The sequence below is a fragment of the Dermacentor albipictus genome, chromosome 3 (genome assembly GCF_038994185.2).
Source record: "Dermacentor albipictus isolate Rhodes 1998 colony chromosome 3, USDA_Dalb.pri_finalv2, whole genome shotgun sequence".
NCBI classification, from domain to species: Eukaryota; Metazoa; Arthropoda; class Arachnida; order Ixodida; family Ixodidae; genus Dermacentor; species Dermacentor albipictus.
In genome coordinates, this window is record NC_091823.1 from 43,332,997 (window position 1) to 43,355,626 (window position 22,630).

The 22,630-nt window shown below is 47.1% G+C and overlaps 1 long non-coding RNA gene across 1 annotated transcript; it reads left to right on the forward strand.

Annotated features, from left to right (window-relative positions):
* The first annotated feature begins 11,458 nt into the window (after positions 1-11,458).
* On the forward strand, positions 11,459-13,327 carry LOC135902598 (uncharacterized). The gene is made up of 2 exons (XR_010564545.2): positions 11,459-11,795; positions 13,186-13,327. It is a non-coding gene; the product is annotated as an uncharacterized lncRNA (long non-coding RNA).
* Positions 13,328-22,630: the final 9,303 nt, after the last annotated feature.

Here is a 22,630-nt window from a genome sequence, read left to right on the forward strand (position 1 = left end):
TCATGAAAGTACCCAGAAAAATCTGTTTATGCATGATCCATAAATGTCGCTCGGGCACTTATTTGGCTTATCGCCATTGTGATCGGGTGTACAAGTATGCGGAACGAGCCTTCACCTTGTGCCTGGTAATGCGCTTCATGCGTGTGTTTACGGCGGCTAGACATGACCATCGCGACTTCTGTGTTCTCCAGAAGGTTGTATCGGGAATGCCTTTCTTTTTTTCGAAGGTATCACTTCATGATACCCTAATTCTATTGCATTGCGTGTTACAGTTTCCTATAGCTACACTTATAACAGTATGAAGGGGAATTTCACAGCTTTTCTGTAGAACGTATATTAAAGGCTATAGAAAGGTATCAGAAGATGTACAGAATGTGATTAATAACTTTGGAAGGGTACATTGCAACGTTCGAGATTGTGATGTCCCAGTGATTAATTCCAGCCGAAATGTTTCATATCTTCAATTGGGGGAATCGCCAGTTGTGCACATGGCCACTGCGGCACGGGTGCTTCGTGTACAAGATTTCTGCGAAGTTCGTAAAACCACAGGAGAGACGCAGCTACCTGGTTAACTATGTAAAAGATCGACGCACACTTGCAAGGAAATTTTCAGCGCAAGTTATATCTACCGACCCTTAGAGCTTTTTCAAGTTATATGAACCGACCCAGACCTGACGCAAACTGCTTGTGGTATGGAACACTCACGCGTATTATGCTGTCAAAAACAAGCGACCATTAAGCCAAACAGTTGCAAACGAGGAGTGTTGTTGCTCCGTGGACCAAAGTTAATACTTCGAGGCCAGAGAAAATTCCCGCCGCGTTTATATTCAGGAACGAAAACAAACATAAAGCGTGTGACAAGTTTTAAGTGGCCCGTCTTATATATCACAAGCTGTGATAGCAGAACTGCTGTGAACAGTACGCTAAGAGGCACATTTTACTTCGCCTTATGCGTAAAAAAGCTTATTGTCTTCCACAATGGTCGTAAAAGTAAAACTTTACCGCTTCGCTATAGCGTATGTTGATTGTGGGGTTCCTTAACAATGAAAGTTTCGTCTAACAATCGCGAGCAACTGGAAACGCAATCAAACCGGTGAAGTTTCCAGGCGCATACGCCTGTTTTATGGCTTCTTTTTCTTGAAAACACGAGTTAACATTACCGCACACTCAATCAGTTGCTGCCTTGACATCTGTGTACTCGTTTTGTGAAAAGCATTGCCTAAAACCAAGCTTGTAGTAGGGCGCTCGAACTGAATAAGACAAGGCTGAGTCGACTCCAGCAGGAGTTTTCCTGTTTTGTCTTGCAATGAAACAATCTTGGATACTCCCATTTCGACACCTGGCCCGACGTTCGCTTATACGCGACACGTTATGGTACTTTAGAAACAGAGGTCCAAAGTCTCTTTGTTCAATCCGCTTTTCGTGCGAAAGAACTCAGTGGGAGTCTGACTTGTGCGTATGCGGCATCGTTGACTAATGCTACATTGCAACGCTAAGCCTACTGAACCCGCTGTTTCTAAATCTATACCTGCGAGGCCTCGGGAAGAGAAGACGTGCTGTATTTGTGTGAAAAAGAAAGTGGAGTTCGGCAGATTGGAACATGTCCCGCTTTTAGTTTAGACTGAAAATTGCTAGGATGTAATGAAAGAAATACTGGAGGAATTAACCTCTCGAATCCCTGTGCCACTCTTCGACTTTTGTTGGCATGAAACTAGAAGACTATCGATCGATAGTGAGAACACAGCTATCTTGTAAAATTTGCTGGTCGATACACACACACACACACACACACACACACACACACACACACACACACACACACACACACATATATATATATATATATATATATATATATATATATATATATATATATATATATATATATATATATATATAGAGTCCATTGTTGGGAGCCCTGCCCTTTTCGAATTTTTACTTACTACTGCTATATTCCTTCTTTTCCAAACGTCAAACAATGTCATTAGAATAACTGGCTCTAAAAAATCCGTTTACGTAACTTTTCAATGAGTCATACCCGTATCCCAAGCAAGTTGCGTTGCTGACCACGCGACCCCGCTGTCCGTTTACAGCACCGCAACTTCTATAGCTTACTTCCAACGTGGAGCCATTAAACCGCAAGACGAGAAACAAAAATTATGGATCAGTGGATATACGAGCTCTGAAAAACAGTTGTTATGTATATGGAAGAGACATACGCAGGGTAACGTTCATTTTACAATTATTGATAACTACGTTTCAAAGCTAAAGCGTGGCTACCCGACGCAGGATGCCTTGCTGGCTGATGCTGAACAGGCCGCCTCATGACGGCGTAACGTATCCGAAAACAAATATCCGAATAAGTTTTCAAAAAAAAAAAAGAGAAGCAAAACCAAAGAAAGTGATATCAAGATCTGAACGAAAGATGAAACATGTAATTAAATGATGCATGACGTTTATTGACGTTTACTTGCCGTTGATTTATGACGTATATTTTGCCAACCTGTGTTGGTTAGCATTGGTTGTCACTGATTAGTAAAAACTGGTTAGCTTAAATGGTAGTGCAACTTCCCAGGATAGTCCTTGGTGCCGGTTATCATCCGCGAACCAGAATGAATATTGCTCCAGATTCGAAGCTTCCTTTTTCATGAACCTGTATGGTTTTTTTCCTTTATATAGCCTCGTACTATACTGTCGGGTGGATTCCCTGTTTTCATGAATCTTTCGCCATCATGAAGGTTTCGGCTGGACTAATTTGTCATTAAAAGAAGTTGTGAGGCGGTGAGTGGAAGTTCACGTAGACGGGCCATCTACCTTTACCAAGTCTTAGCGGTTGCAAAGCACATCCGTCGCACGTTATACATGTTGACATAAAATAACAAATAAAGACATGTCTAGCACACGGCTCTCAAGCGCATGCTGCAATGGCTTTGCTCTCAGTGTAGTTCAACGTTAACAAAGGGTAAAGAAAAACACGCGTTATGTTAAACTGCTTACCAACAGTGGTAATTATCCAGTATACATTACAGATATAAGCCAGTATACATAAACGCACTATAAGGTATAGCATAACGATAAAAAACAGACACACGGTGTAGTTAAGCGCGCCTTCGCATCCCGGTTTGCCCTTTCCCGGAATGGCGCTAACGTTTACATCTCCATCGGTTACAGGTAACGCGTAAAGAGACGACGTGTGCCTACCCTGTTTCCTTCATCTTCCCCGTGTGAAACGTTCCAGAACAGACACCACAGTTTGGTAGCACAATATATTTTGCTATGAATATGCTCACCTCTCGTATGTCACGGGAAACCTGACCTGAAGGGGACCGAGGGCGCTGCGCGAGACACAATAAGCTTGATGTTTAGACACAATAGACAGACACGCTGCGCCGCACCTGGCGTCGGTGCTCTTAAATTCGCGGAAGATAGCTATTCAAGGACGATGCGCATTAGGCGCGGCACGCCGCGCGACACCGCCTCCCAAGAACAGTTTCGCTTTCATTGTAATTTTTTTTTCAATCGTTTAATTTCTTTTTGACATGCTTCCTTTATAACTGTACGCCTTCTAACGTATAAGTCATTCGTTTAGGCACACAAAGAAACGAGGAAAAGATTGCATAAAAGCCAAACGCGGGTCCTCCTTAAGTGCCGAGTCGGAGAAAGACAAACGTGACGCGCGGAGAAATAAGTGCAACCAATATGAGAGAGCATTGTGCTCGCAGCGTCTACAAGCCGGCCGCGTGAAGCCGACTCGCGGTGATGAAGCAGTTGTTAGACGCCACAAAAGCACTGACGGGGCGACCGTATATATACTGTGCTGTCTCTCCCCTCCGCCTCGCGCCCGCACATCGTCCCAATAAACACACGACTCCCTCCCTCCCCAATGCGCCGACCTCCGCACGTGCGCCTCATGAAGCGGCGAACGTGAGCTACCGTAAAGAGGCGGCTGGCTGCCGGGCCACGCTACTCGAACACATGTTACGCGCATTCCCGACACGTCTCGTAGGTTCTTGCCGAATAAAAGTTCGTCAATGGTCTCGGAAGGAAAGGGACCCGTTCCGCATGCTGTCGCCAGTAACACTATACACGTAAATTCGCGCGTTTGAAAGAAAATGTCTCGTTACCTTTTTTATTCGCTTATGTTTTAGAACACGTGGTAGGCGAGTTGTTCCCCGAACGTTTCTCGAGTACTGAAAGCTGCTCCTGATAGTTTCCGTCGTATAACCGTATATTTGCCCACCAAGCGTTTCAATGTACTTTTGGCGCAAAACGACTTTCAGTTCGGTCAAGGGGGTCTCTGACTGAAACCGCGTGCAACGAGAACTTGTTATAGCATTATCGCTTCTACATTTGCAACCGTACTACCCACGCGGCTTACTTTGGGATTGTTGTGTTGAAGAAAGAAGCCATTACTCGGTCATGCATGTGTCGCGTGCGCAGATGGCGCCACTGTCGCGCCACGTATGACGTAAGCGGAGCTAAATTTAGCCTCCCATGCAGCGTCCAGTGAGGCGTGATTCGGCGGCACGTTTGTACATCCGAGAAAGAATGCTCGCGTTTGAGAGAGCTCACTACGGCCACAGTAGGTGTTATCCACAAAGCTCTAACTGTTGCTCATCAAGAGTTATAAGGTCCACAAATTCAGGGTGTCGAACTGAAGCGGAACTGAACCGACAACTGGAACTGAACCGTTACTTTCAGCGGAACCGTAACTGATCCGAACCGTTATTATTCCGCCATCTTGGAACCGAATATGAGCCAGAACTTATTGGAGGAACCGTTGCGAACTGGTTCGAAAAGCGGTTCGAAAGGCACTGTGGACGCTCTGCGAGGACGCGTCAGAGTTGGAACCTCGGACAAAGTCGTGTGGTCCGACGATGTTTCGTGTGACAATGACGGTGAAAGAAATAGAGGAAGAACGCTCTCCGTTGAAACTACAGGCCAGTGCGTACTTGATAAAGAAGTAAATATTTTTATTTAGAACTCCAGCAAATTTTCAGTGCGGCACAAGTTTTCTCTACTTCGTACAGATACTTGGATGATACCAGGTCATCGGTGCAGTTTGATGTAACTACGAATACGACGACTGAACTACGATAAACACAACCTAGGTAGCTGCTTTCTGGGTGCAGTGTACCATCGCCATAACGTAATTCGTCTACACCAACTAATTCATCAAGCTACAAAATTGCGCAAAAATCCGTAATGTAATAGGTGCGTAAGAATACATGTGACAACTTCTAAGTTTCAGCCATTTGAAATAACGAAATTTGAATCGGCGCGTCGTTAGAATGCAGTTCAAGGTTGTGCAGAAAAAACACCCTTTGTAAAGGCAAATCCTGTCACACATGCATGTATCCTTTTGACATCTTAATATAATAGTTCCTCACTGCAGGTGTTTCAGCATCAACAAAAAATGTGCGCGTCAACGTAAGGAAGCTTACGGGGCAAACTAAATGGAATGGAAGCTAAACATTTCGACAGAATTGCCTGTCTGGTTGGGAAATTGATTAGAACTTGAGACTGACTCCAACCAAATAACTGAATTTTATTAGCCCGACGTTTCGGAGCCCATTCGGCTCCTTCTTCAGGGGGTTGTTCTTCGGGGGGTGGCGGTGTGCCTCTTTTAAAGCGTCTTTTTTGAAGAAAGGAGGGGGGGGGGGGGGAACACGGGAGGTGGGGAGACACTCCACAGACGGAAAGGTGGGGGGGAACAAAAGGAAAGGGGGGTTTGTGTTGTTGACCGCTTCCAAGGAGCTGCGATGACCGGTGCTGGGTGGAGTGCTCACGAGGGTGCCCTTGATGGGCCGCGGGGGGGGGGGGGGGGGGGGGAGGTTACAGGGTCGCGCCGACGTTCTGTGTTGGTGAAACGAGCGGGAGTCTATCTGGCTGTGCGTCCTTTTCTTCTTTTCGTCATGTCGCCAAGGCCATGGACATAGACCGAGGGTAGGTTGCCCTTCACACGGTTTATGTTATTCTCCGTATTCTGAATGTGCCATGACTCCAGTAGTAGTCTCTTTCGCCAGTTCGTTTCTGTTTGAAGGATTTCAGTTTCCTTGAAAGCAATTTTGTGGTCGGCGACTTCAGAGTGTTCCGCGACGGCGCTGCGAATACGGTTGAATGTCCTGACGTCGTTCTCGTGTTGTCTGATCCTTTCTTTTAGATTTTTGGTTTCCCCGATGTACGACGCCGGACAGTCAGCACAACTGATTTTGTAGACGACGCCTTGAGCTTTTTCTTTTGGTGGACGATCTTTTGGTTTAGGGAGGAGGATATTGAAAGTGTTTATTGGTTTGTGCGCCACTTTGAGGCCTTCTTTTTTTAATATTCGGCTGAGCGCTTCGCTGGTACCTCTGATGTACGGGATGGACACTCGCTTCTGGGGTTGGGGAGAAGTAAACGGCTGAAGGTCCCGCATTTTGTTTCTTCTTTTTTGTTGTCTGGTTGTCTTTCGAATGAAGTCATCTGTGTAGCCATTCCTCTTAAGTTCGTTGAGAACCGTTCTCTTTTCTTTCTTTAGATCCGATTCCGATGAGGAATGAGTTTCGGCTCGTTTGAATAAAGAATTTACAACAGACGCCTTGTGGTTTGCCGGATGGTCGGATTGGAAATGAAGATAGCGGCCTGTGTGGGTTGGTTTTCGGTAGACTGAAAATTTTAGAATGCCGTCTTTTCGTGTAACTTGTACATCTAAGAATGGGAGTGATGGGAATGGAAGTTGGCTGTTTCCGCAACTAGAGATGCACTGGAACGTGACGATACGCTCAGTGAGAGAACCCCTTTGAGTGTAGACGAGATCTGCCGCCTTCTCGAACTGTGCCTGTCCAATACCTATTTCACCTTCCGAGGCAGCTACTACAAACAGGTCAAAGGAACTCCTATGGGGGCCTCAATTTCCGTTGCCATGGCTAACTTGACTATGGAGAGCATCGAGGAGAGAGCTTTAAATACTTTTTCCCGAAACCAAAAGTCTTCCTCAGGTACGTGGATGATTGTTTTTGCATCGTGAAGACGAGCCAAGTCGAAAACTTGCAGAAACACTTAAACTCCATAGACCCGGATATACAGTTCACATATGAGCGCGAACAGAACGGATCACTCCCATTCTTAGATGTACAAGTTACACGAAAAGACGGCATTCTAAAATTTTCAGTCTACCGAAAACCAACCCACACAGGCCGCTATCTTCATTTCCAATCCGACCATCCGGCAAACCACAAGGCGTCTGTTGTAAATTCTTTATTCAAACGAGCCGAAACTCATTCCTCATCGGAATCGGATCTAAAGAAAGAAAAGAGAACGGTTCTCAACGAACTTAAGAGGAATGGCTACACAGATGACTTCATTCGAAAGACAACCAGACAACAAAAAAGAAGAAACAAAATGCGGGACCTTCAGCCGTTTACTTCTCCCCAACCCCAGAAGCGAGTGTCCATCCCGTACATCAGAGGTACCAGCGAAGCGCTCAGCCGAATATTAAAAAAAGAAGGCCTCAAAGTGGCGCACAAACCAATAAACACTTTCAATATCCTCCTCCCTAAACCAAAAGATCGTCCACCAAAAGAAAAAGCTCAAGGCGTCGTCTACAAAATCAGTTGTGCTGACTGTCCGGCGTCGTACATCGGGGAAACCAAAAATCTAAAAGAAAGGATCAGACAACACGAGAACGACGTCAGGACATTCAACCGTATTCGCAGCGCCGTCGCGGAACACTCTGAAGTCGCCGACCACAAAATTGCTTTCAAGGAAACTGAAATCCTTCAAACAGAAACGAACTGGCGAAAGAGACTACTACTGGAGTCATGGCACATTCAGAATACGGAGAATAACATAAACCGTGTGAAGGGCAACCTACCCTCGGTCTATGTCCATGGCCTTGGCGACATGACGAAAAGAAGAAAAGGACGCACAGCCAGATAGACTCCCGCTCGTTTCACCAACACAGAACGTCGGCGCGACCCTGTAACCTCCCCCCCCCCCCCCCGCGGCCCATCAAGGGCACCCTCGTGAGCACTCCACCCAGCACCGGTCATCGCAGCTCCTTGGAAGCGGTCAACAACACAAACCCCCCTTTCCTTTTGTTCCCCCCCACCTTTCCGTCTGTGGAGTGTCTCCCCACCTCCCGTGTTCCCCCCCCCCCCCCCTCCTTTCTTCAAAAAAGACGCTTTAAAAGAGGCACACCGCCACCCCCCGAAGAACAACCCCCTGAAGAAGGAGCCCAATGGGCTCCGAAACGTCGGGCTAATAAAATTCAGTTATTTGGTTGGAGTCAGTCTCAAGTTCTAAATGGAATGGAGTCTGTTTTCAACGTACTGGACACTTATGGTGGAAGGGGGGGGGGTGATGCTGATTTGCGAAGTTTTATGACGCAAGGGCCAATGATTGGAAAAAACATCGCCATCCAATGGTATAATCTGGTGGATGATGTGGTCATTGACAAATGGTGAATGTATAGATGTAGCGTGGTTGTAAAGAGGCCTGGGTCGCTATTTTGTAGCGATGCCTTATGCCTTATTCTATGCTATTCTTATCATCCACCACACACGGCGGCGTGATCGCGTTGATAATGCGGGCAGACCGTCGCTCTGACCAGTGGCCAAGCGCGAAAAGCCTGAAAAAGCATAGAATCGGAAAAGGCATCGCTACAAAATACCGGCCCTGAAGACTGTCTCTGAAAAGTGAGTAAAGTATATACGTGTTAAACTAATGACAGCGCCTGGCGAGTTTATTAAGGGACATGAAATATATGGTTTAAATTTATGGCATGCTGAAAAGTAGAAATGTCAGTAGCATTACTGCCGCGTCAAGGCCCTTAATCGCAAGAGCCTGGGGGCACGTGCTCTACGAAGCTCAAATATGCTGAATGTTCAAATATGCTGGTATTGAACAAGAGCTACGTATTCACAAGTGAGAACTTCTTTAGCTCAGTTTTTGGGATAGCATAACAAGACTTCGTTGAAACTAGGTCATAAATATTTAATCAGAAACATCGTCACGAAACCTGCTGATCTTCGACCACTGCTGAACGCTTTACCTCAAAAGACACTTGGGTCACTCGGTAGTAGACGCACTAGATGTCGGGGTCGACTATCGCCAATTCCTCTTTTTGGAAAAAATAGTGGCTCATGGTAAGTTTCGTGCATAGCATTACCGATATTTTTTTTTTGTAGGAAGATAATTTTGCGACGTGTGCTTTGCTTTTTTTTCTGTTCTTTCTAACTTTTTTTTTTTTGCTTTGGCTGGTATTTTTTCCCCGTCCTTGCTCTGTGACTTCAGCGCAATGTCGTATTCATAAATTTGCGTATCGTCACGGTTATGACCTTTTGCAGGAATTTATCGCTTTTTTATATAAAATATATTTTTCGTCGCATTTCTTCCTCGGGAGTCAGTAGTCCTGGCACTCCCTTGGCGGAAACCTTTTTCATTTCGAAAATTTCAGTCCAAATAGGGTGACAAACATTTGATAAATTTTTGCACAATGCTTGACTAAATTTCAATACCAAATTTCAGAAATAAACTTCGTACCGGTTGCTTGTTCCGTCTATTCGTCGATTTCTATTTCTACAACGAGTAAAAATTATTTTGCAGAGAAAGTGTGCGCATAAAATTATGCTTTGTCATGCAGCAGCCTGGCCCTTATTTTTGTTTCCCACTTCTTTGCTCACTCATTGCATATACAATTGGGCAATCTCTACTGTATAATGGTTCGAGAAGGCGTATCTAGAGAAACATGCCCAATCCGCGGAAGAGGACCCAGCAATATTCCATTTCCTCTCGGAGCCGAGGTCCCGCATCTCATGACTGTATTTTCCCTCAAGCAAACCCCGTCTTCGGACTGCATTTCTCAATTATATTTTTCAATGCAACTTTCAGAATGCAAAAAAGCCTTGAAAATAAAGAAATCATGTGAAAGCATTTACTTTAAAGAGTAAGTCTTTTATTCAAGCGTACTAAACACGTATCAATCCTTTTTTCGAAAAGCTTGCACTTGCAGTCAGAATCATAACTTTTCGCATTGATTTCTTAGTGAGTTACCACCACTTTTCCGTGTCGGGTATGCACTATCTCCCGGATCGGCCCACGAAAGGGGCTACCCTTTCGTGGGGCGATCCCGGACATTGTGCAGCCTAAAAAATGTGAGGCGATATGTGCTGCTGGGTATGTGGCCCGGGACCACTGGCCGCAGTGATGTTCCGGTTAAACAGACACAGAAGTTTAATTAACCAAAAACTAAACAAAAATAGAAATGTCCTGCCGCGGGATTCGATCATGGTATCGCCAGCTTCTCCAACCATTGCGCCACGCAGGCATGCCTTAATAGAAATAACTCCCTTAAGAATTTCCCTCATGCTAGCGAGTGCGTCGAGACGCTTGGCGCGTTTTTCAGAACGGCGAACGCCGACTTCTCCCTACGCCACACCTCGTGCACCACCGGTGTGCATAGGAAGCCTACGTGCAGGCGCCCCTGTATAGGCGTAGAGCACCATTGACGGCGCTCTTCATCAGGCCAGAGTTGTTAGACGTCTCGTACCTGACAGGGCGCTGTTCAATCCAGCAGAAGTAGTTCGACGCTCCTCTTGCTCCCTTCACGTGAGGGGTGACACGGTAGAGTGCCGTGTGCAGTGAATACAACCCTATCTCAGTCCCAACGTGCCCCCAACACGCTCAAGAAGGCTGTCTTTCGTCGAGTTCTACTAGAGATTGAATCGCCGTCCAACATTTTTTCTGTTTGAGTCTCCCACTATATGGCTGACTCACTGCATGAACCTCTGGGACAGGCCTCGCAGATCGGTACGCGTCACTTAAAAATAAAGTTAAACTTTATTACACTCAAATAAATTCGCGAATGAGGCTGCAAAACGTCATTTTATAAAGTCATTTCAATCTCCTTAATTCCGAACTGTTATGAACCTGCATGAGCCGACTGAAACCTATTCGAGCCATTATATTTTTGCTTCGAAGCCGAACCTGAACCGAACCGGTATGTATGCAGAAGCCTGAACCAGACTCCGAACCGAGACTGAAAGACTTTTAGATTCGACACCTTGCACAAACGTTCAATTTGTTGCAGAAATTTCACGCTTGCTCGGCTGTGGCCCCCTGGCGTTCGATACGTATATGGTTCAGAAATGGCGTGCAGAGACTCGGGCAGCAAGACAGAACACTATTTGTTGGCATGTCCTGAACCTGTTGCAGAGCGCAACTTTTATTGCTTGGCGCAATCCAGCGTGTAGGCTTTCCACATGCTGGGGTGAACGACACGGTGTTTCCTCGCGGACACTGGACATTCGGGAAGGAGGTGTCTCGACTCCTGCTGATGTTTTAACGCAAAAGCGTTAAAACATCAAAAAAAATGAAATCCGGCGTCGACGTCGGCGCCGCGTCCGTCCATGTCGGCTTCCAGCATCGGACGTTCTCTCAGCAAAATCATAGAGAAAGAAAAAGACTAAGAGCGGACACTCCGAGAAATCTGGCCTCAGGAACTACGTCACGGCTACGTAACGAACGAATGCTCTCATCAAACGCCAGAGGACGCAGGCGCAAAAAAAGAAAATGTTGTAATGAATTCTGCTCAATCGCTTTACAAAATAATAATTATACACCCAAATTTGGCGTGTTTCTGATACATAAGAACAGAATTTATCGAGAACACCTTCCGTGCTTTTTGTTCTTCATTCGTACTGCCATCAACACCAATCACCATTCGTCCATGGAGAAGAAATCAACACCAGCGGCGTGCCAGCGGGAACGTCTCGTGAACGTCGACTGCGGCGGTGTTCTTGTGTGTGAGAAAGGTGAGTCACGTTTTTAAGCGAAGCTTGGAGTAATTGACTTGTGAGCGCGACGAGGTTCGCTAAAAAAAGCAGTTTGCGGCTCTATATGAGGCGGCGAGACGCGAACATTGCGAAAAGCATCCCCCCTCGAGAAACGCGTAGCAAGAGGGCTGTACTAGCTGTACTTCCTTGCTATCTCCACCGAGAACGGCATAATCTTTGTTGGTTGCGTTCCGTGAAAATAATCAAACGACGCGAAGCTGCCATTACCTTCCACCGGTTCACGGCTGTGCACTGCACTGCGACTCGCAGCTTGTCAGACGCCATCGAGACGCTGCGTCTAGGTTTGCGAGGGTAAACCGTTCTTGCCCAGCGCTGTTTGCGATAACCGCGGTATCGGCGTTCCATTAAAATAGTTCGTGTTGGCGGATTAAAAATGATCTGCTGGACAACGCTTAAGGTCGATATCATGAATTGCGCATTTCAGGAAAATTCCGGTTTCGAGAAAATTGAATTCCTAAACCGCGTTTAAATGATCGCGTCACGGTTGACGGTCTTTTCGTTGGCCCGTTCTAGAGGCTGACGAACGCTGGAAAGAACATAAAAGACGCCACGCTGATTCAGTCCGAAAACGGCGTTCCGGGGACGGGCGCTACCTAAATAAAGCAGGTCGTTAGGCACGCTGTAGCGAAGTTTTGCTTGCTCGTTTCCTTTATAGAGTAAGGGCTCCTGAATATTTTAACGATATTGCTTGCAAACAATGGCATGTGACATAAACAGCGAGCATAGCTTATTGCGTTTGGTACTTTAGCGAGGTGTGTATCTAAGGCGCACGGATGGACGCTGGTGTATGCGTCCGTGCGGATTGTTTATACAGAAAAGTAACGGTGGAGAAAAGTCACCAGTGACTACTGCACGTACTTATTGCGGCGGCCGTGTTGGGAAGCACTGCGCATTCTAGTAATTTTCGGTTCCTTATCATTTTTTTGTGGCGAAGACATTGCACAACGTATTGTCGCGTAGGCGTGGCGTGGCGTGGCGTGCATTTGAACAAAGGCCTCGTATTTGGACGTTTCGAATGTATTTTCATCACGCTTATGTGAACTGCTATTTTGCCTACCAATGTACTCCTTATACTGAGTACGTACAGGGGTGTCCAAAACTTCACAGGCCGCGATGCCCTCCATGGGATTAAATGGGAAAGCGGCCTGGGAACTTTTGAACACCCCTGTACGGGGCATCAACATTTATCCTTGTAAGTCCGGGTTATATGGGCCAGAGGTCAGGATGTGTCGGTGGTTTTATATTATGCATCGGTTCGCTATTCATTCAAAGCGGTTTCCTGGTACAGTTATGACGTGTGCATATGTTTTTGGTAAATAATGAAGCGTGCACTTATTGACATTTTCAGACCGTGCTGATGCCGTGCCGTCCGGCGGTCCAAGCTACGGCAGCTACTGCAGTGTGTCGTGGTGCTTTGACAACGGCAGAACCCAGAAGAAGCCTATCTTGACTTGCAATAAAAACATTGCGGAAACTCTGTCTCTTTGATACATATGAGCGCTTGTACCAAAACACAAAAGACAAGCGCGATGGATAAAGCCGTAGTGAATTATGATTACCTCTATCTCCATCTGTTACAACTTAATCGAAATAAAAATTGCGTCACTACCTCAATTCACACCAAATATTGAACTAGACAAAAGAGTGAATCGCTAAATCAAAGCGACAAATAAAAGCGTTGCCATTTGGGTGACGAAAAGTGGTCTGAAATGACAAGCTTCCGCGACAGCCCAACGTCGGTTACGCGGGGTAATCCAAATTTCGCGCCAGCGGAACCGAAACAGGAAGTGCAGGCCAGTTGCTCTCATCAACCGCCAGGTGCGCTAGGTTCGATTGGGCCGCTGGGGGTGTATGGGAGTGGCCGCTCTTAACTTTTTTTTCTTTCTCTATGGCAAAATTTCGAACCAGATTACGAACAGCGCATACCCAACTGCACCACCAAAGTTGCTCATACCTTGTTTTTCATTCTTTGCAAAGTTATTCCTCGGAATTTTGAGAACGGCAGCTCAGAAACAAATCTAATGGGGAAAAAAACACCGACAGCGCATGTCCTTTATGTTAGCTTTTCTCAGACTTAAATATTAAAAGTGCGAAACAATAACAGGAGATCGACTCACGCAAGAGGCCGCGTTTCTATCAGAAAGCTCGCCTTCGTGTTGTAATTATTGGAGTTGGGCATGAAATAGAAGGTAGCTGGCCCATGCCTTCGTCCAACTTACCTACGCTGAGGACGTTGTTGAAGGGAGAGACTTGTTCTCATCGACAACGAGGGATATGAGATTTATTTACAGTATTTACATGAGAACGCTACAATTCACCAGTCTAATACGACTGAAAGAGGAATGCACACTGAGGAGCCGCCAACGGCTCCTTAAATAATCCTCCCTAGATCCCTAGGTGAGGGAAAACGGCAGTTCACCGCCGACCAATTCGGAGCGTGCAAAGTCATCGTAGCCGATCCGCCTTTGAGGGGGAGGGTTTACGCACTCACTTCTGCACAGGTTGCACTGACCCCACCAAGGTGAGAGGGTTTTCGCAGACACGGTGCTTGACCCGAGCAGGCGCCTCTTCATCCCAGTGTTGACTCCGCAGACAACGGCCGCCGCGTCCGTCCATGACTTCTAAGCCCCGTGAGACGGCCGCAAGACATCTTCTCCCAGGATTTCCACCGCTTAAAACAAGCCGTGATGGCAACGGCGAATTCACTAACAATACTTGGTCCGCCGACCGCGTTTAGTCATAGCGGCGCCATCGGCACATCGGCACGATGCGGCACATCGTCGCCCCTACAAAGCGAGTCGCCGCAACAGGTGGGGAGGGGTTCCGCGGTCGCTTCTGGGAAGCTCGCCACCCCCGCAGCAACAGCTGGCTGGGAAAACATTGTAGGTCGGTACCCTTGCAGGCCGTTCGTAACAGTGCATAGCCGTTCGCAGCCAGCATTTCCCGGTAAACGTTACGGTTACTAAGCTACAGTTGCCGGGAAGCATGAAAAGCAGTAAGGGATCTTTGAACGCCGTCAGCGTTCCACTCTTAAAGGCGCACCTTAAGCGTCCTCCAATTTTTTAACGCGACAGCGTTAAGGAGCTCGTGTCGCAGAAAAGCCGGTGTCGTCGGCGTCGGTGTCGGCGTCGTCGGCGTTGGCCGTGAGCGATAAATCCCAGCAGGCACTTCATGAATAAAAAACAACTTGTAACATGGGCTGGGTGGGAATCGAACCAGGGTCTCCGGAGTGTGAGACAGAGACTCTACCACTCAGCCACGAGTTGGATGCTTGAAAGCGGTACAAAAGCGTCTCTAGTGAATGCGGTGTTGCCTTAGAAACGAGCTGTTTCTAAGGCTCAGGCGTGCGTCGCTTGCTCAGGCGCACATTTCGTTGATGCGCCGAACGCGGCGCTGCTCGACGCTCACCGCGTCCGATGCGGGGCGCGTAGTCGCTGCGCCGTAGCCCACTGTCTTACACCCCTTGGCGGGCCGACGGGAACGCTGTCGCGTTCCACTCTTGAAGGCGAAGCTTAAGCGTCCTCCAATTTTTTTTTGATGGTAACTGTGGCCATTGATTAGTAGCGGCTAACGGATTCCTTTCGAAGCGTTGCGTCGGGCAGCGGGCATCCCGGTGCGGTACGTACGGTGCGCGCGGAATGGAATACAGGCTGCGAGCACGTCCTGTTCCGCCTCGCTGGGCGCGGCCCGCCTTGCTCACCCGTCTCGAGCTGTGCCTCTGAACTGTGACGGCTTTTTCTAAAAGCAGGCTGGCACTCGGGCTGAGCAACTGCCAGCATGAGTTTCGAGGCTGGATTCCCCCCCCCCACCCCCACCCCCGAAACTGCAACATAGTCCTCCTACTACTACTCAAGCAAGTAAGAAAAATACGCCTGTCCACGGCGGAATGCGCGAGTCTCCGTAGGGAGCGCAAGCGCATGGAGCCCAAACCGTCTACGAGAACGGCGGGCTCGGGCGGTGATTTCTATACCCTGGTGTCCAAACATAGGGAGCGAATAGGGAAGGAACGGGGAGCGAGCACGAGCGCAAAATTAGACCGTAAGACACCTCCCCACCCCACCCCCCTCTATAGCTGTAACATCAGTTAGGAAAGTGAGCTTAATCTTTCTAATGCGTGAGAAAATGCAACTGTTGTATTTCGTTCCGTCATTCTTGTACCTCAGTACCATACAAGCACGCACAAGATGTTTCAAGTACACCTCTGCGCGGCTGCACCCCTAAAACAGCCCACCCAATTTTTTTTTGCTGGTTTTTGCAGATAATGACCCCTCTTTTGTAAGATCACATTGACGTACATTTATTACACAAATTTTGTACATCTAAAGTAAATAGCGCTACCAGACAAACAGATTTACAGCAGCAGGATTGCCAATCAGAAGACAATGTATCCTCCGTTTACGGTTAGAAGACTTGCAAAACTGTTAATAATGTTTCAGATATTCTGGTATTGAACTAGAGGTATACGTATTCACACATGAGAACTTCTTTTAGCCCAGTTTTTGTGACAGCATAACAAGACTTCGTTGAAGCTAGGTCATAAATATTTAATCAGAAACGTCGTCAAGAAAGCTGCAGATCTTCTACGACTGCTGAATTCTGTACCTCAAAGGATACTTATGTCACTCGGTGGTAGACGTACTAAACGTTGGAGTCGAGAAAAAAATAGCGGCTCATGGCAAGTTTCGTGCGTAGCATTACCGATATTTCTCTCTAAAAAGAAAAAATCTCGATGTGTGCGTCATTTTAATATCGCATTCTTATTTTTCGCCCGGGAACAGAAACGGGATGAAGCGACAGAAGAACTGCGCAATTAAACTTTAGGCTAAGGCCATCCGCATTGCAGTCACCTATAGGGGAGACTTGAATCTTTCGTGCTGGACACTGTCTACTGCACCAAAAAAAGCGAAGCTGCTAGAAGCCTAAAGAACCGTTCAATACAGGATTCAGCAGGACCATCCAAAATCGTAATATCCCTAAACCTCGCGGCAGTTATAAGAATATGCCGATGTTTGTAAAAGGCAGATCAACGCAATAGCGAGGCCCAAGGCATCTCACAAGTGATTGGCAAGATGCATTTAAGTATAAATAATTTTCATTTGGTGTTCGTGCCATAGGAGTCAAGCTGAAGTGATCAAAGACTAATGAACAGATTTTTTGCAAGCCCATTTTGTATACTTAACGTGTTTAAGAACGTGGCTTGCCGATGGCGTAGCGTCGACTGGCTTTACTGTGTCTTAGCTCCACTTGTTTTCATAATCAAACACGTCACCAACATCTTTTAAACCGGCATCCCGGAGAAGAAACAAAGCAGGCGTGAGAATAAACAAAACCTACACGCAGTCAGTTACAGCGACTGCTTAGGAAATATATGAAGACTGCTTACGTCAAGCCAGGACACTCTGAGCTGAAGTCGGGTAGGTAAAGCGAAAAAGATTAAACAGACGGTTAGACAATGCGCGCGCCGCCTGACTTTCTTTACTAAGGGAAGCAGCACCTGTCATAATTACTGCCTCTGTTTGAAGATTAGCCACATAGCCTTGCAGAAAAAAAAAGATACCGTCGGAGCACTTCTCCTTTCCTTAGTGCGTCCGGCTTTACGTCAAGTTTCTTTTTTTCCCGGTACTATTGTTAAAAAGTGACGCAATACGCTGCGAACGAAGAAATCGCGAAGAATAACGAAATAAATACAAACGCGCAGCTGTTTTGCTGGCAGACCGTCAAATTCCTACCGAAAGTATAGATGACACAGTTGTCCCTACGAGTCAATGGCGTTCGAACGTGACTGATAAAAAAATCTGCTGAAGTATTACAAGACATTCGCCGGCAACTTCACTCGACGCAGAGGCTTTACGTTGACTGACAGTCGCGAAGCAGCACTCCCTACATCGACAGCCACGTTTTCTTCCGCATCGAAACCTGCGTCTCAAAAAAGAAAGAAAGAAAGAAAGAAAGAAAGAAAGAAAGAAAGAAAGAAAGAAAGAAAGAAAGAAAGAAAGAAAGAAAGAAAGCGGCGACCATACACTGTTCAAACGAGGATGCAGTAAGTCTGCCTTCAGAGCGTGCCTTCAAAGACCTTCGGGTATCTGCGCCTTATCGAAGAGACCAATGCCAAAGCAGCCAACAGTGCGGGCGTGGCTGATCTCTTAACTCGGTAAACCGCAGTATAACGTCGAAAAATGGCTGACGTTAAATTTATCTCGCACTATATAGGGGGCGCAGTCTCAATGCATCTTGTTGAGCAGATCCTTTTACTTCAACGTCGCATCACCGCTCATCTGTCATAACCGATTAGGTTGTTTTATCTGTTGTTTCATATACGCTATAGTACACTAATGAGAGTTTTGCGTGCATTTCAGTGGTTCATTTTTGTATGGAGAGAAGTTATACGGAGACCTCGCAGGGTGCTTGCGGTGAATGTGCCCTTTACGGGGCGGCTTGACACAATGATTACGTCATGGTGCGGCAAGAGGAAACGGTCCTTTCAAGTGATTCCTCTGCTCTTTTCCTTATTTTATTTTTTAGGCTCCTATTATTTTCTTTTAAGCGACGCGAACCCTCCCAGAATTTCTTCCCCGTGACTGCCGGGTGCTGATGCCTTGCTGATTAGCTCATACTTTTAAATTGAATTATGTGCCCGATGATAGGATCGTACCTTGATACCCAAGCATACACTGTAAAAATGTTTACACCCTTAAGGGTGTTTTATTCTCGCACTGGTAACACCCCTATCGTTAAGCCTTGCAAAAATTTTATAGAGGCCTACAACGGAGCTCTAACCAGACGTGCGATGACAAAAGACGTAGTTGGAAAGTACGTAATCATTCTGACAGCCTTGGGCGAACCGAAATACGCGACAAGAAGATCTCACAGGGAGAGATATGAAACTCTCATGTCGGTTATTTCTGTGCGCCCAAGGCTGTCAGAATGATTGCGACGCTTTTCCCTATAGGACAACGCACGCCCATATCCTAGTCTGCTCGCGCGATATGGTTAAAAAATGCGGGAGCCTATCACAGCTCCACCGTGTATATTGTCCAGGAATGCCTAGGAGATAGAGTTGACTTCAAAAGTGATAAAATATATAGGCTTTCGTGCCACAGACAACCAGTACGTGATACGCTCCGCGTCTAAAGTGATCTGTAACGATAGCGATTGAGGGTCAGCGCCTGCTCTCTCATGTGTGTCAGAAACACCGCAGACGAAGGGTTGTTGACAGGGAGCTCTTGGCATGTGGGCGGCGGACGAGTCCAGCATGTCTTTGACGGCCGAAGCTGCTTTAGCGAAATAAACTGCTCGGGTGGTGCCACCTCCGAGTAACAACTCGCCAAACTCGGGTCAGGAGCCGACAAGAATCTGTCACACGCATTATGAAGACACAATCACGGCACACAATGACAGTTTTTTAATGCGATCAGCGTTGTTTAGGTACATCAGGCACTACTCGGTCAGCCGGTGTCTAAACTCTTTCACGGCTCTCTTTAATCGTTGCGAGCGCACACCACGGGAGCATGTCCGACTCATAAAAGTGAGAACACCCGCTTTTTTTTTTTAAAGCTGACAATGAATAAAAGTTGCACGCCTGAAATAAACGCATGCGCAATCACGCCGTAGTTTTCTTTAAGTCAGATAGGCTGAACCTTAATGGTACATTGCCAGCGAGACAAAAGTTGCTGAGGTTGGAAGGCTGCGATTAGTGAATCGTTTGAACGCGCACACGCGGTGGTCGGCGCTTGCACTGCGGCGCATGCGTGTATTATTAATACGATCAACATTCTTAGTGTACATCCTCAATAAAGTGTCTTCCGCAATAATGTTTTTCGCTGCATTGCTTGAATGCTAATCGCATTAAGGTCGACAGTCATTGCGAGATGGATTGGATTGGATTGGAAAAACTTTAATAAAAGTCCTGCAGGACGCACGTCAGCGCGCAGTGGGCGTCTCCCACGCAGGGACCGACAGGGAATACCTGGCAGCCGCTGCGCGAGCCTGCTGGACGGCCCTTTGCTGGTCTTGTAGGAGCGGGCTTCTTAGGGTCTTCTCCCACTTGTCGGAGGTAGAGCCGGGCGGAGCGTTTCTGCACTCCCAGAGCACGTGTGCGAGTGTCGCCGTGACCTCGGACGAGGATTGCGAGATGGGTTCTGCTGCAATTTGTCGTGTTTGGTTTGCCTTTCATAAAATATTTTTTTCTGCTTCTGTTTCTCTTTGGCGAGATAATTGAAGCTGCTTTTGAAGACTCCGCCTACATAATGGCGATGCTTCTGTTTATTACGGATCAACAAACAATGCAGAACTGCAAAACCGAGTGGTAAGATACTATTATTTGATAAAAGTTGCCCGTTAAGCTCTAACTATCCAAATGTGACTAGCTCCGCAGTCGGAACGGCCAGTGAAATCGGCAATGCTAAAACGCACGCCATTCTTCCACAGGTAATAGCTTCATGCTATTTTCCCCGGTACAGGCAAACAACATGAAGGTAACTTCGAGCTCTGCCGCCATATAGAGGCATGTCCAATCAAATGCGTCTGCGTCACCATAAATGAGAAATGCGGTCATTCCAGGGATCCGGGCAAGGCTATATGAATAATTTATTATAATAGGAATATTATTAGTACTGTGCCATCAGCCTGTAGCAGTGATCATGAAGTTTTATTGCACGCTCTCGTCTTTTTCAGTACGCAGATGAGCTGCAGTATGCCGCACAATGATAGCTTTGCAAGATTTAATGTAAACGATGCCGCCAAATTCGGGAGATTTAACCAGTAAAATTTTAAGCGTGATGCAAAGTGGCGTCAAGTTCGCGCGAGAACCTTACGCGATAGCCTGTCCAGCCTTTGCTTGCTGTGTTAAATGTGACGGCGAGAATTCATGCGCAGTTGATCTGATCACCCACAAAAGTACACGCGGCGCATGCCCTAATAGACATATCTGAAGCATGTTGCTTAACTCCTGTTTAACTTCAATCGCACCTGATTCTCTTGAGACACGCGCAAGATTATCTCTACGATAATCAATCGTTCGATGCTGTATCGGGCATTATAGCTAAGTGCTTATCGAGGTTAGGATATTCCGGGCTCCTTCAGTCATTGCCCAGAGCAAACTTCCATTCGGCGAAATTGGCTCCATGCACCCTTCCTGTTCGGTAAACAGAGGCGCCGAGTCCCTCTCCGCAGCAGCGAGCTCAGCGTTCGATCGGTCAGCGATACATCCTATACATTTTCTCGTGGAGATGGGCGCCTCGTAACAAGCTGTTGTCCCAGGGAAGGCGCACGCGCGACCACGACCCGTGGACGTGACAGAAGAGCCGTTCTCCACAAACGCCGGATACAGTGACCGCTACGGAGGCTGCCTGTGACGTCAAATTCACGTCGAGAGCCGGCGTCTCGAGCGCTTCGAATGAGTAAAAATAGCAACCATGGTAACGAGAAAAAAATGAGCGCAGCGTTCTCGATCAGCGGGCAGTGTCTGTTCCGCTAAAGCATAACACAGAGCTATAGATACTCGCCTTAGAATTGTCAGCACGAGGTTGAACTTAAGGTGGTTAATGACTACTCCAAAAGAACGCATTTATCTCGCTCGTACCGTAAGCCTCGCGTAAACCTGCAACATTTCACGACGTAAAAGCGCAAATCTCTTTCCTAAACGACGCAAACAAACCGATTAGAGCAGCTGTATAAAGAGAACCTGCACCCCCCCCCCCCCCCGCCCCCCAAACAAAAAAAGAAGAAGCGCTCTTCAAGGCCACTCGCTCAACTCGATCACTTTTGCTATAGCCTGCTTCGAGAGCGCGACTTGTTCCTAGACTCCCCGACACGAATGCCAATGCGACCCTTTCGTACTGCGTGAAAACCCGTAACCGAGCGTCGGGTATGCAAACGAGAGCGTTCGCCCCTTCGCCTTGCCTTGGTTCGCCCGAGTCGTTTTCAAGGGCCCGCTCCGAGCCCTCAGGCACGTGGATTTGCAGCGCGAACGACGCGGGAGGAGATAGGAAAGCGAAAACAGTGTTGAACAACGTAGCCGTGCACACCTCAAACACGAACGTCCCTGAAATTCGGCGAGGTCACAGTGAGGTGTAACCTCACTCTGACCTCACCTTGAGGTGTAACCTCACTGAAAGTGAGGTTACACTACCGCGGAAATAATTTGCGGCTATGGCTAGAGCCCTCGTAGAGCAAGTGGGCGAAGTGAAATCTTTGTGATGATTAACTTATTTGCCGTGACTTAAGTATTTTGCAATGCCATTTACCCGACCTTTGAGTTGATACGAGCGACTAAGCTGCGGCAGCAATGCTCGAGGTTAAAAGAAGCGGATTAGCTGTCGGCCACAGCAGGTAACAGCGGAGGCTATCACAGCCAACAATCTATACCCTTCGCGCCGTTTGCGTTGCAGTGAAGGTGCTCCTATTTCGTTACCTGCTCCACAGTGCCTTTTCACAGATATACATAAACGCGTCAGTCTTGTGCACTGAAGCTTAGTCATGCGAGATGAAAGTAAACGCAGAATATCAAAGGTGCATGTGGTGGCTAAATATATTGAATTACACAACTTCCCGCCTGACAGTTCGAAAGCCTCTCGCTCCCAGTCGCCACCAGGCACAACGATTGATTACATATATCCACAGCCAGAGATTTTGTAGCCCGATTCCATCGCCCGTCAAGTTTGATTTACATAACACTCATCCACAGAGCTTCCTTTTTTTTTCTTTCCCTTGTTAAGATGTTACCAAACCAGATTTATCAGCGCTGCAGCCTTCACACAAACTACTATAGTCAGTCATCTTCAATAACAGCGGGC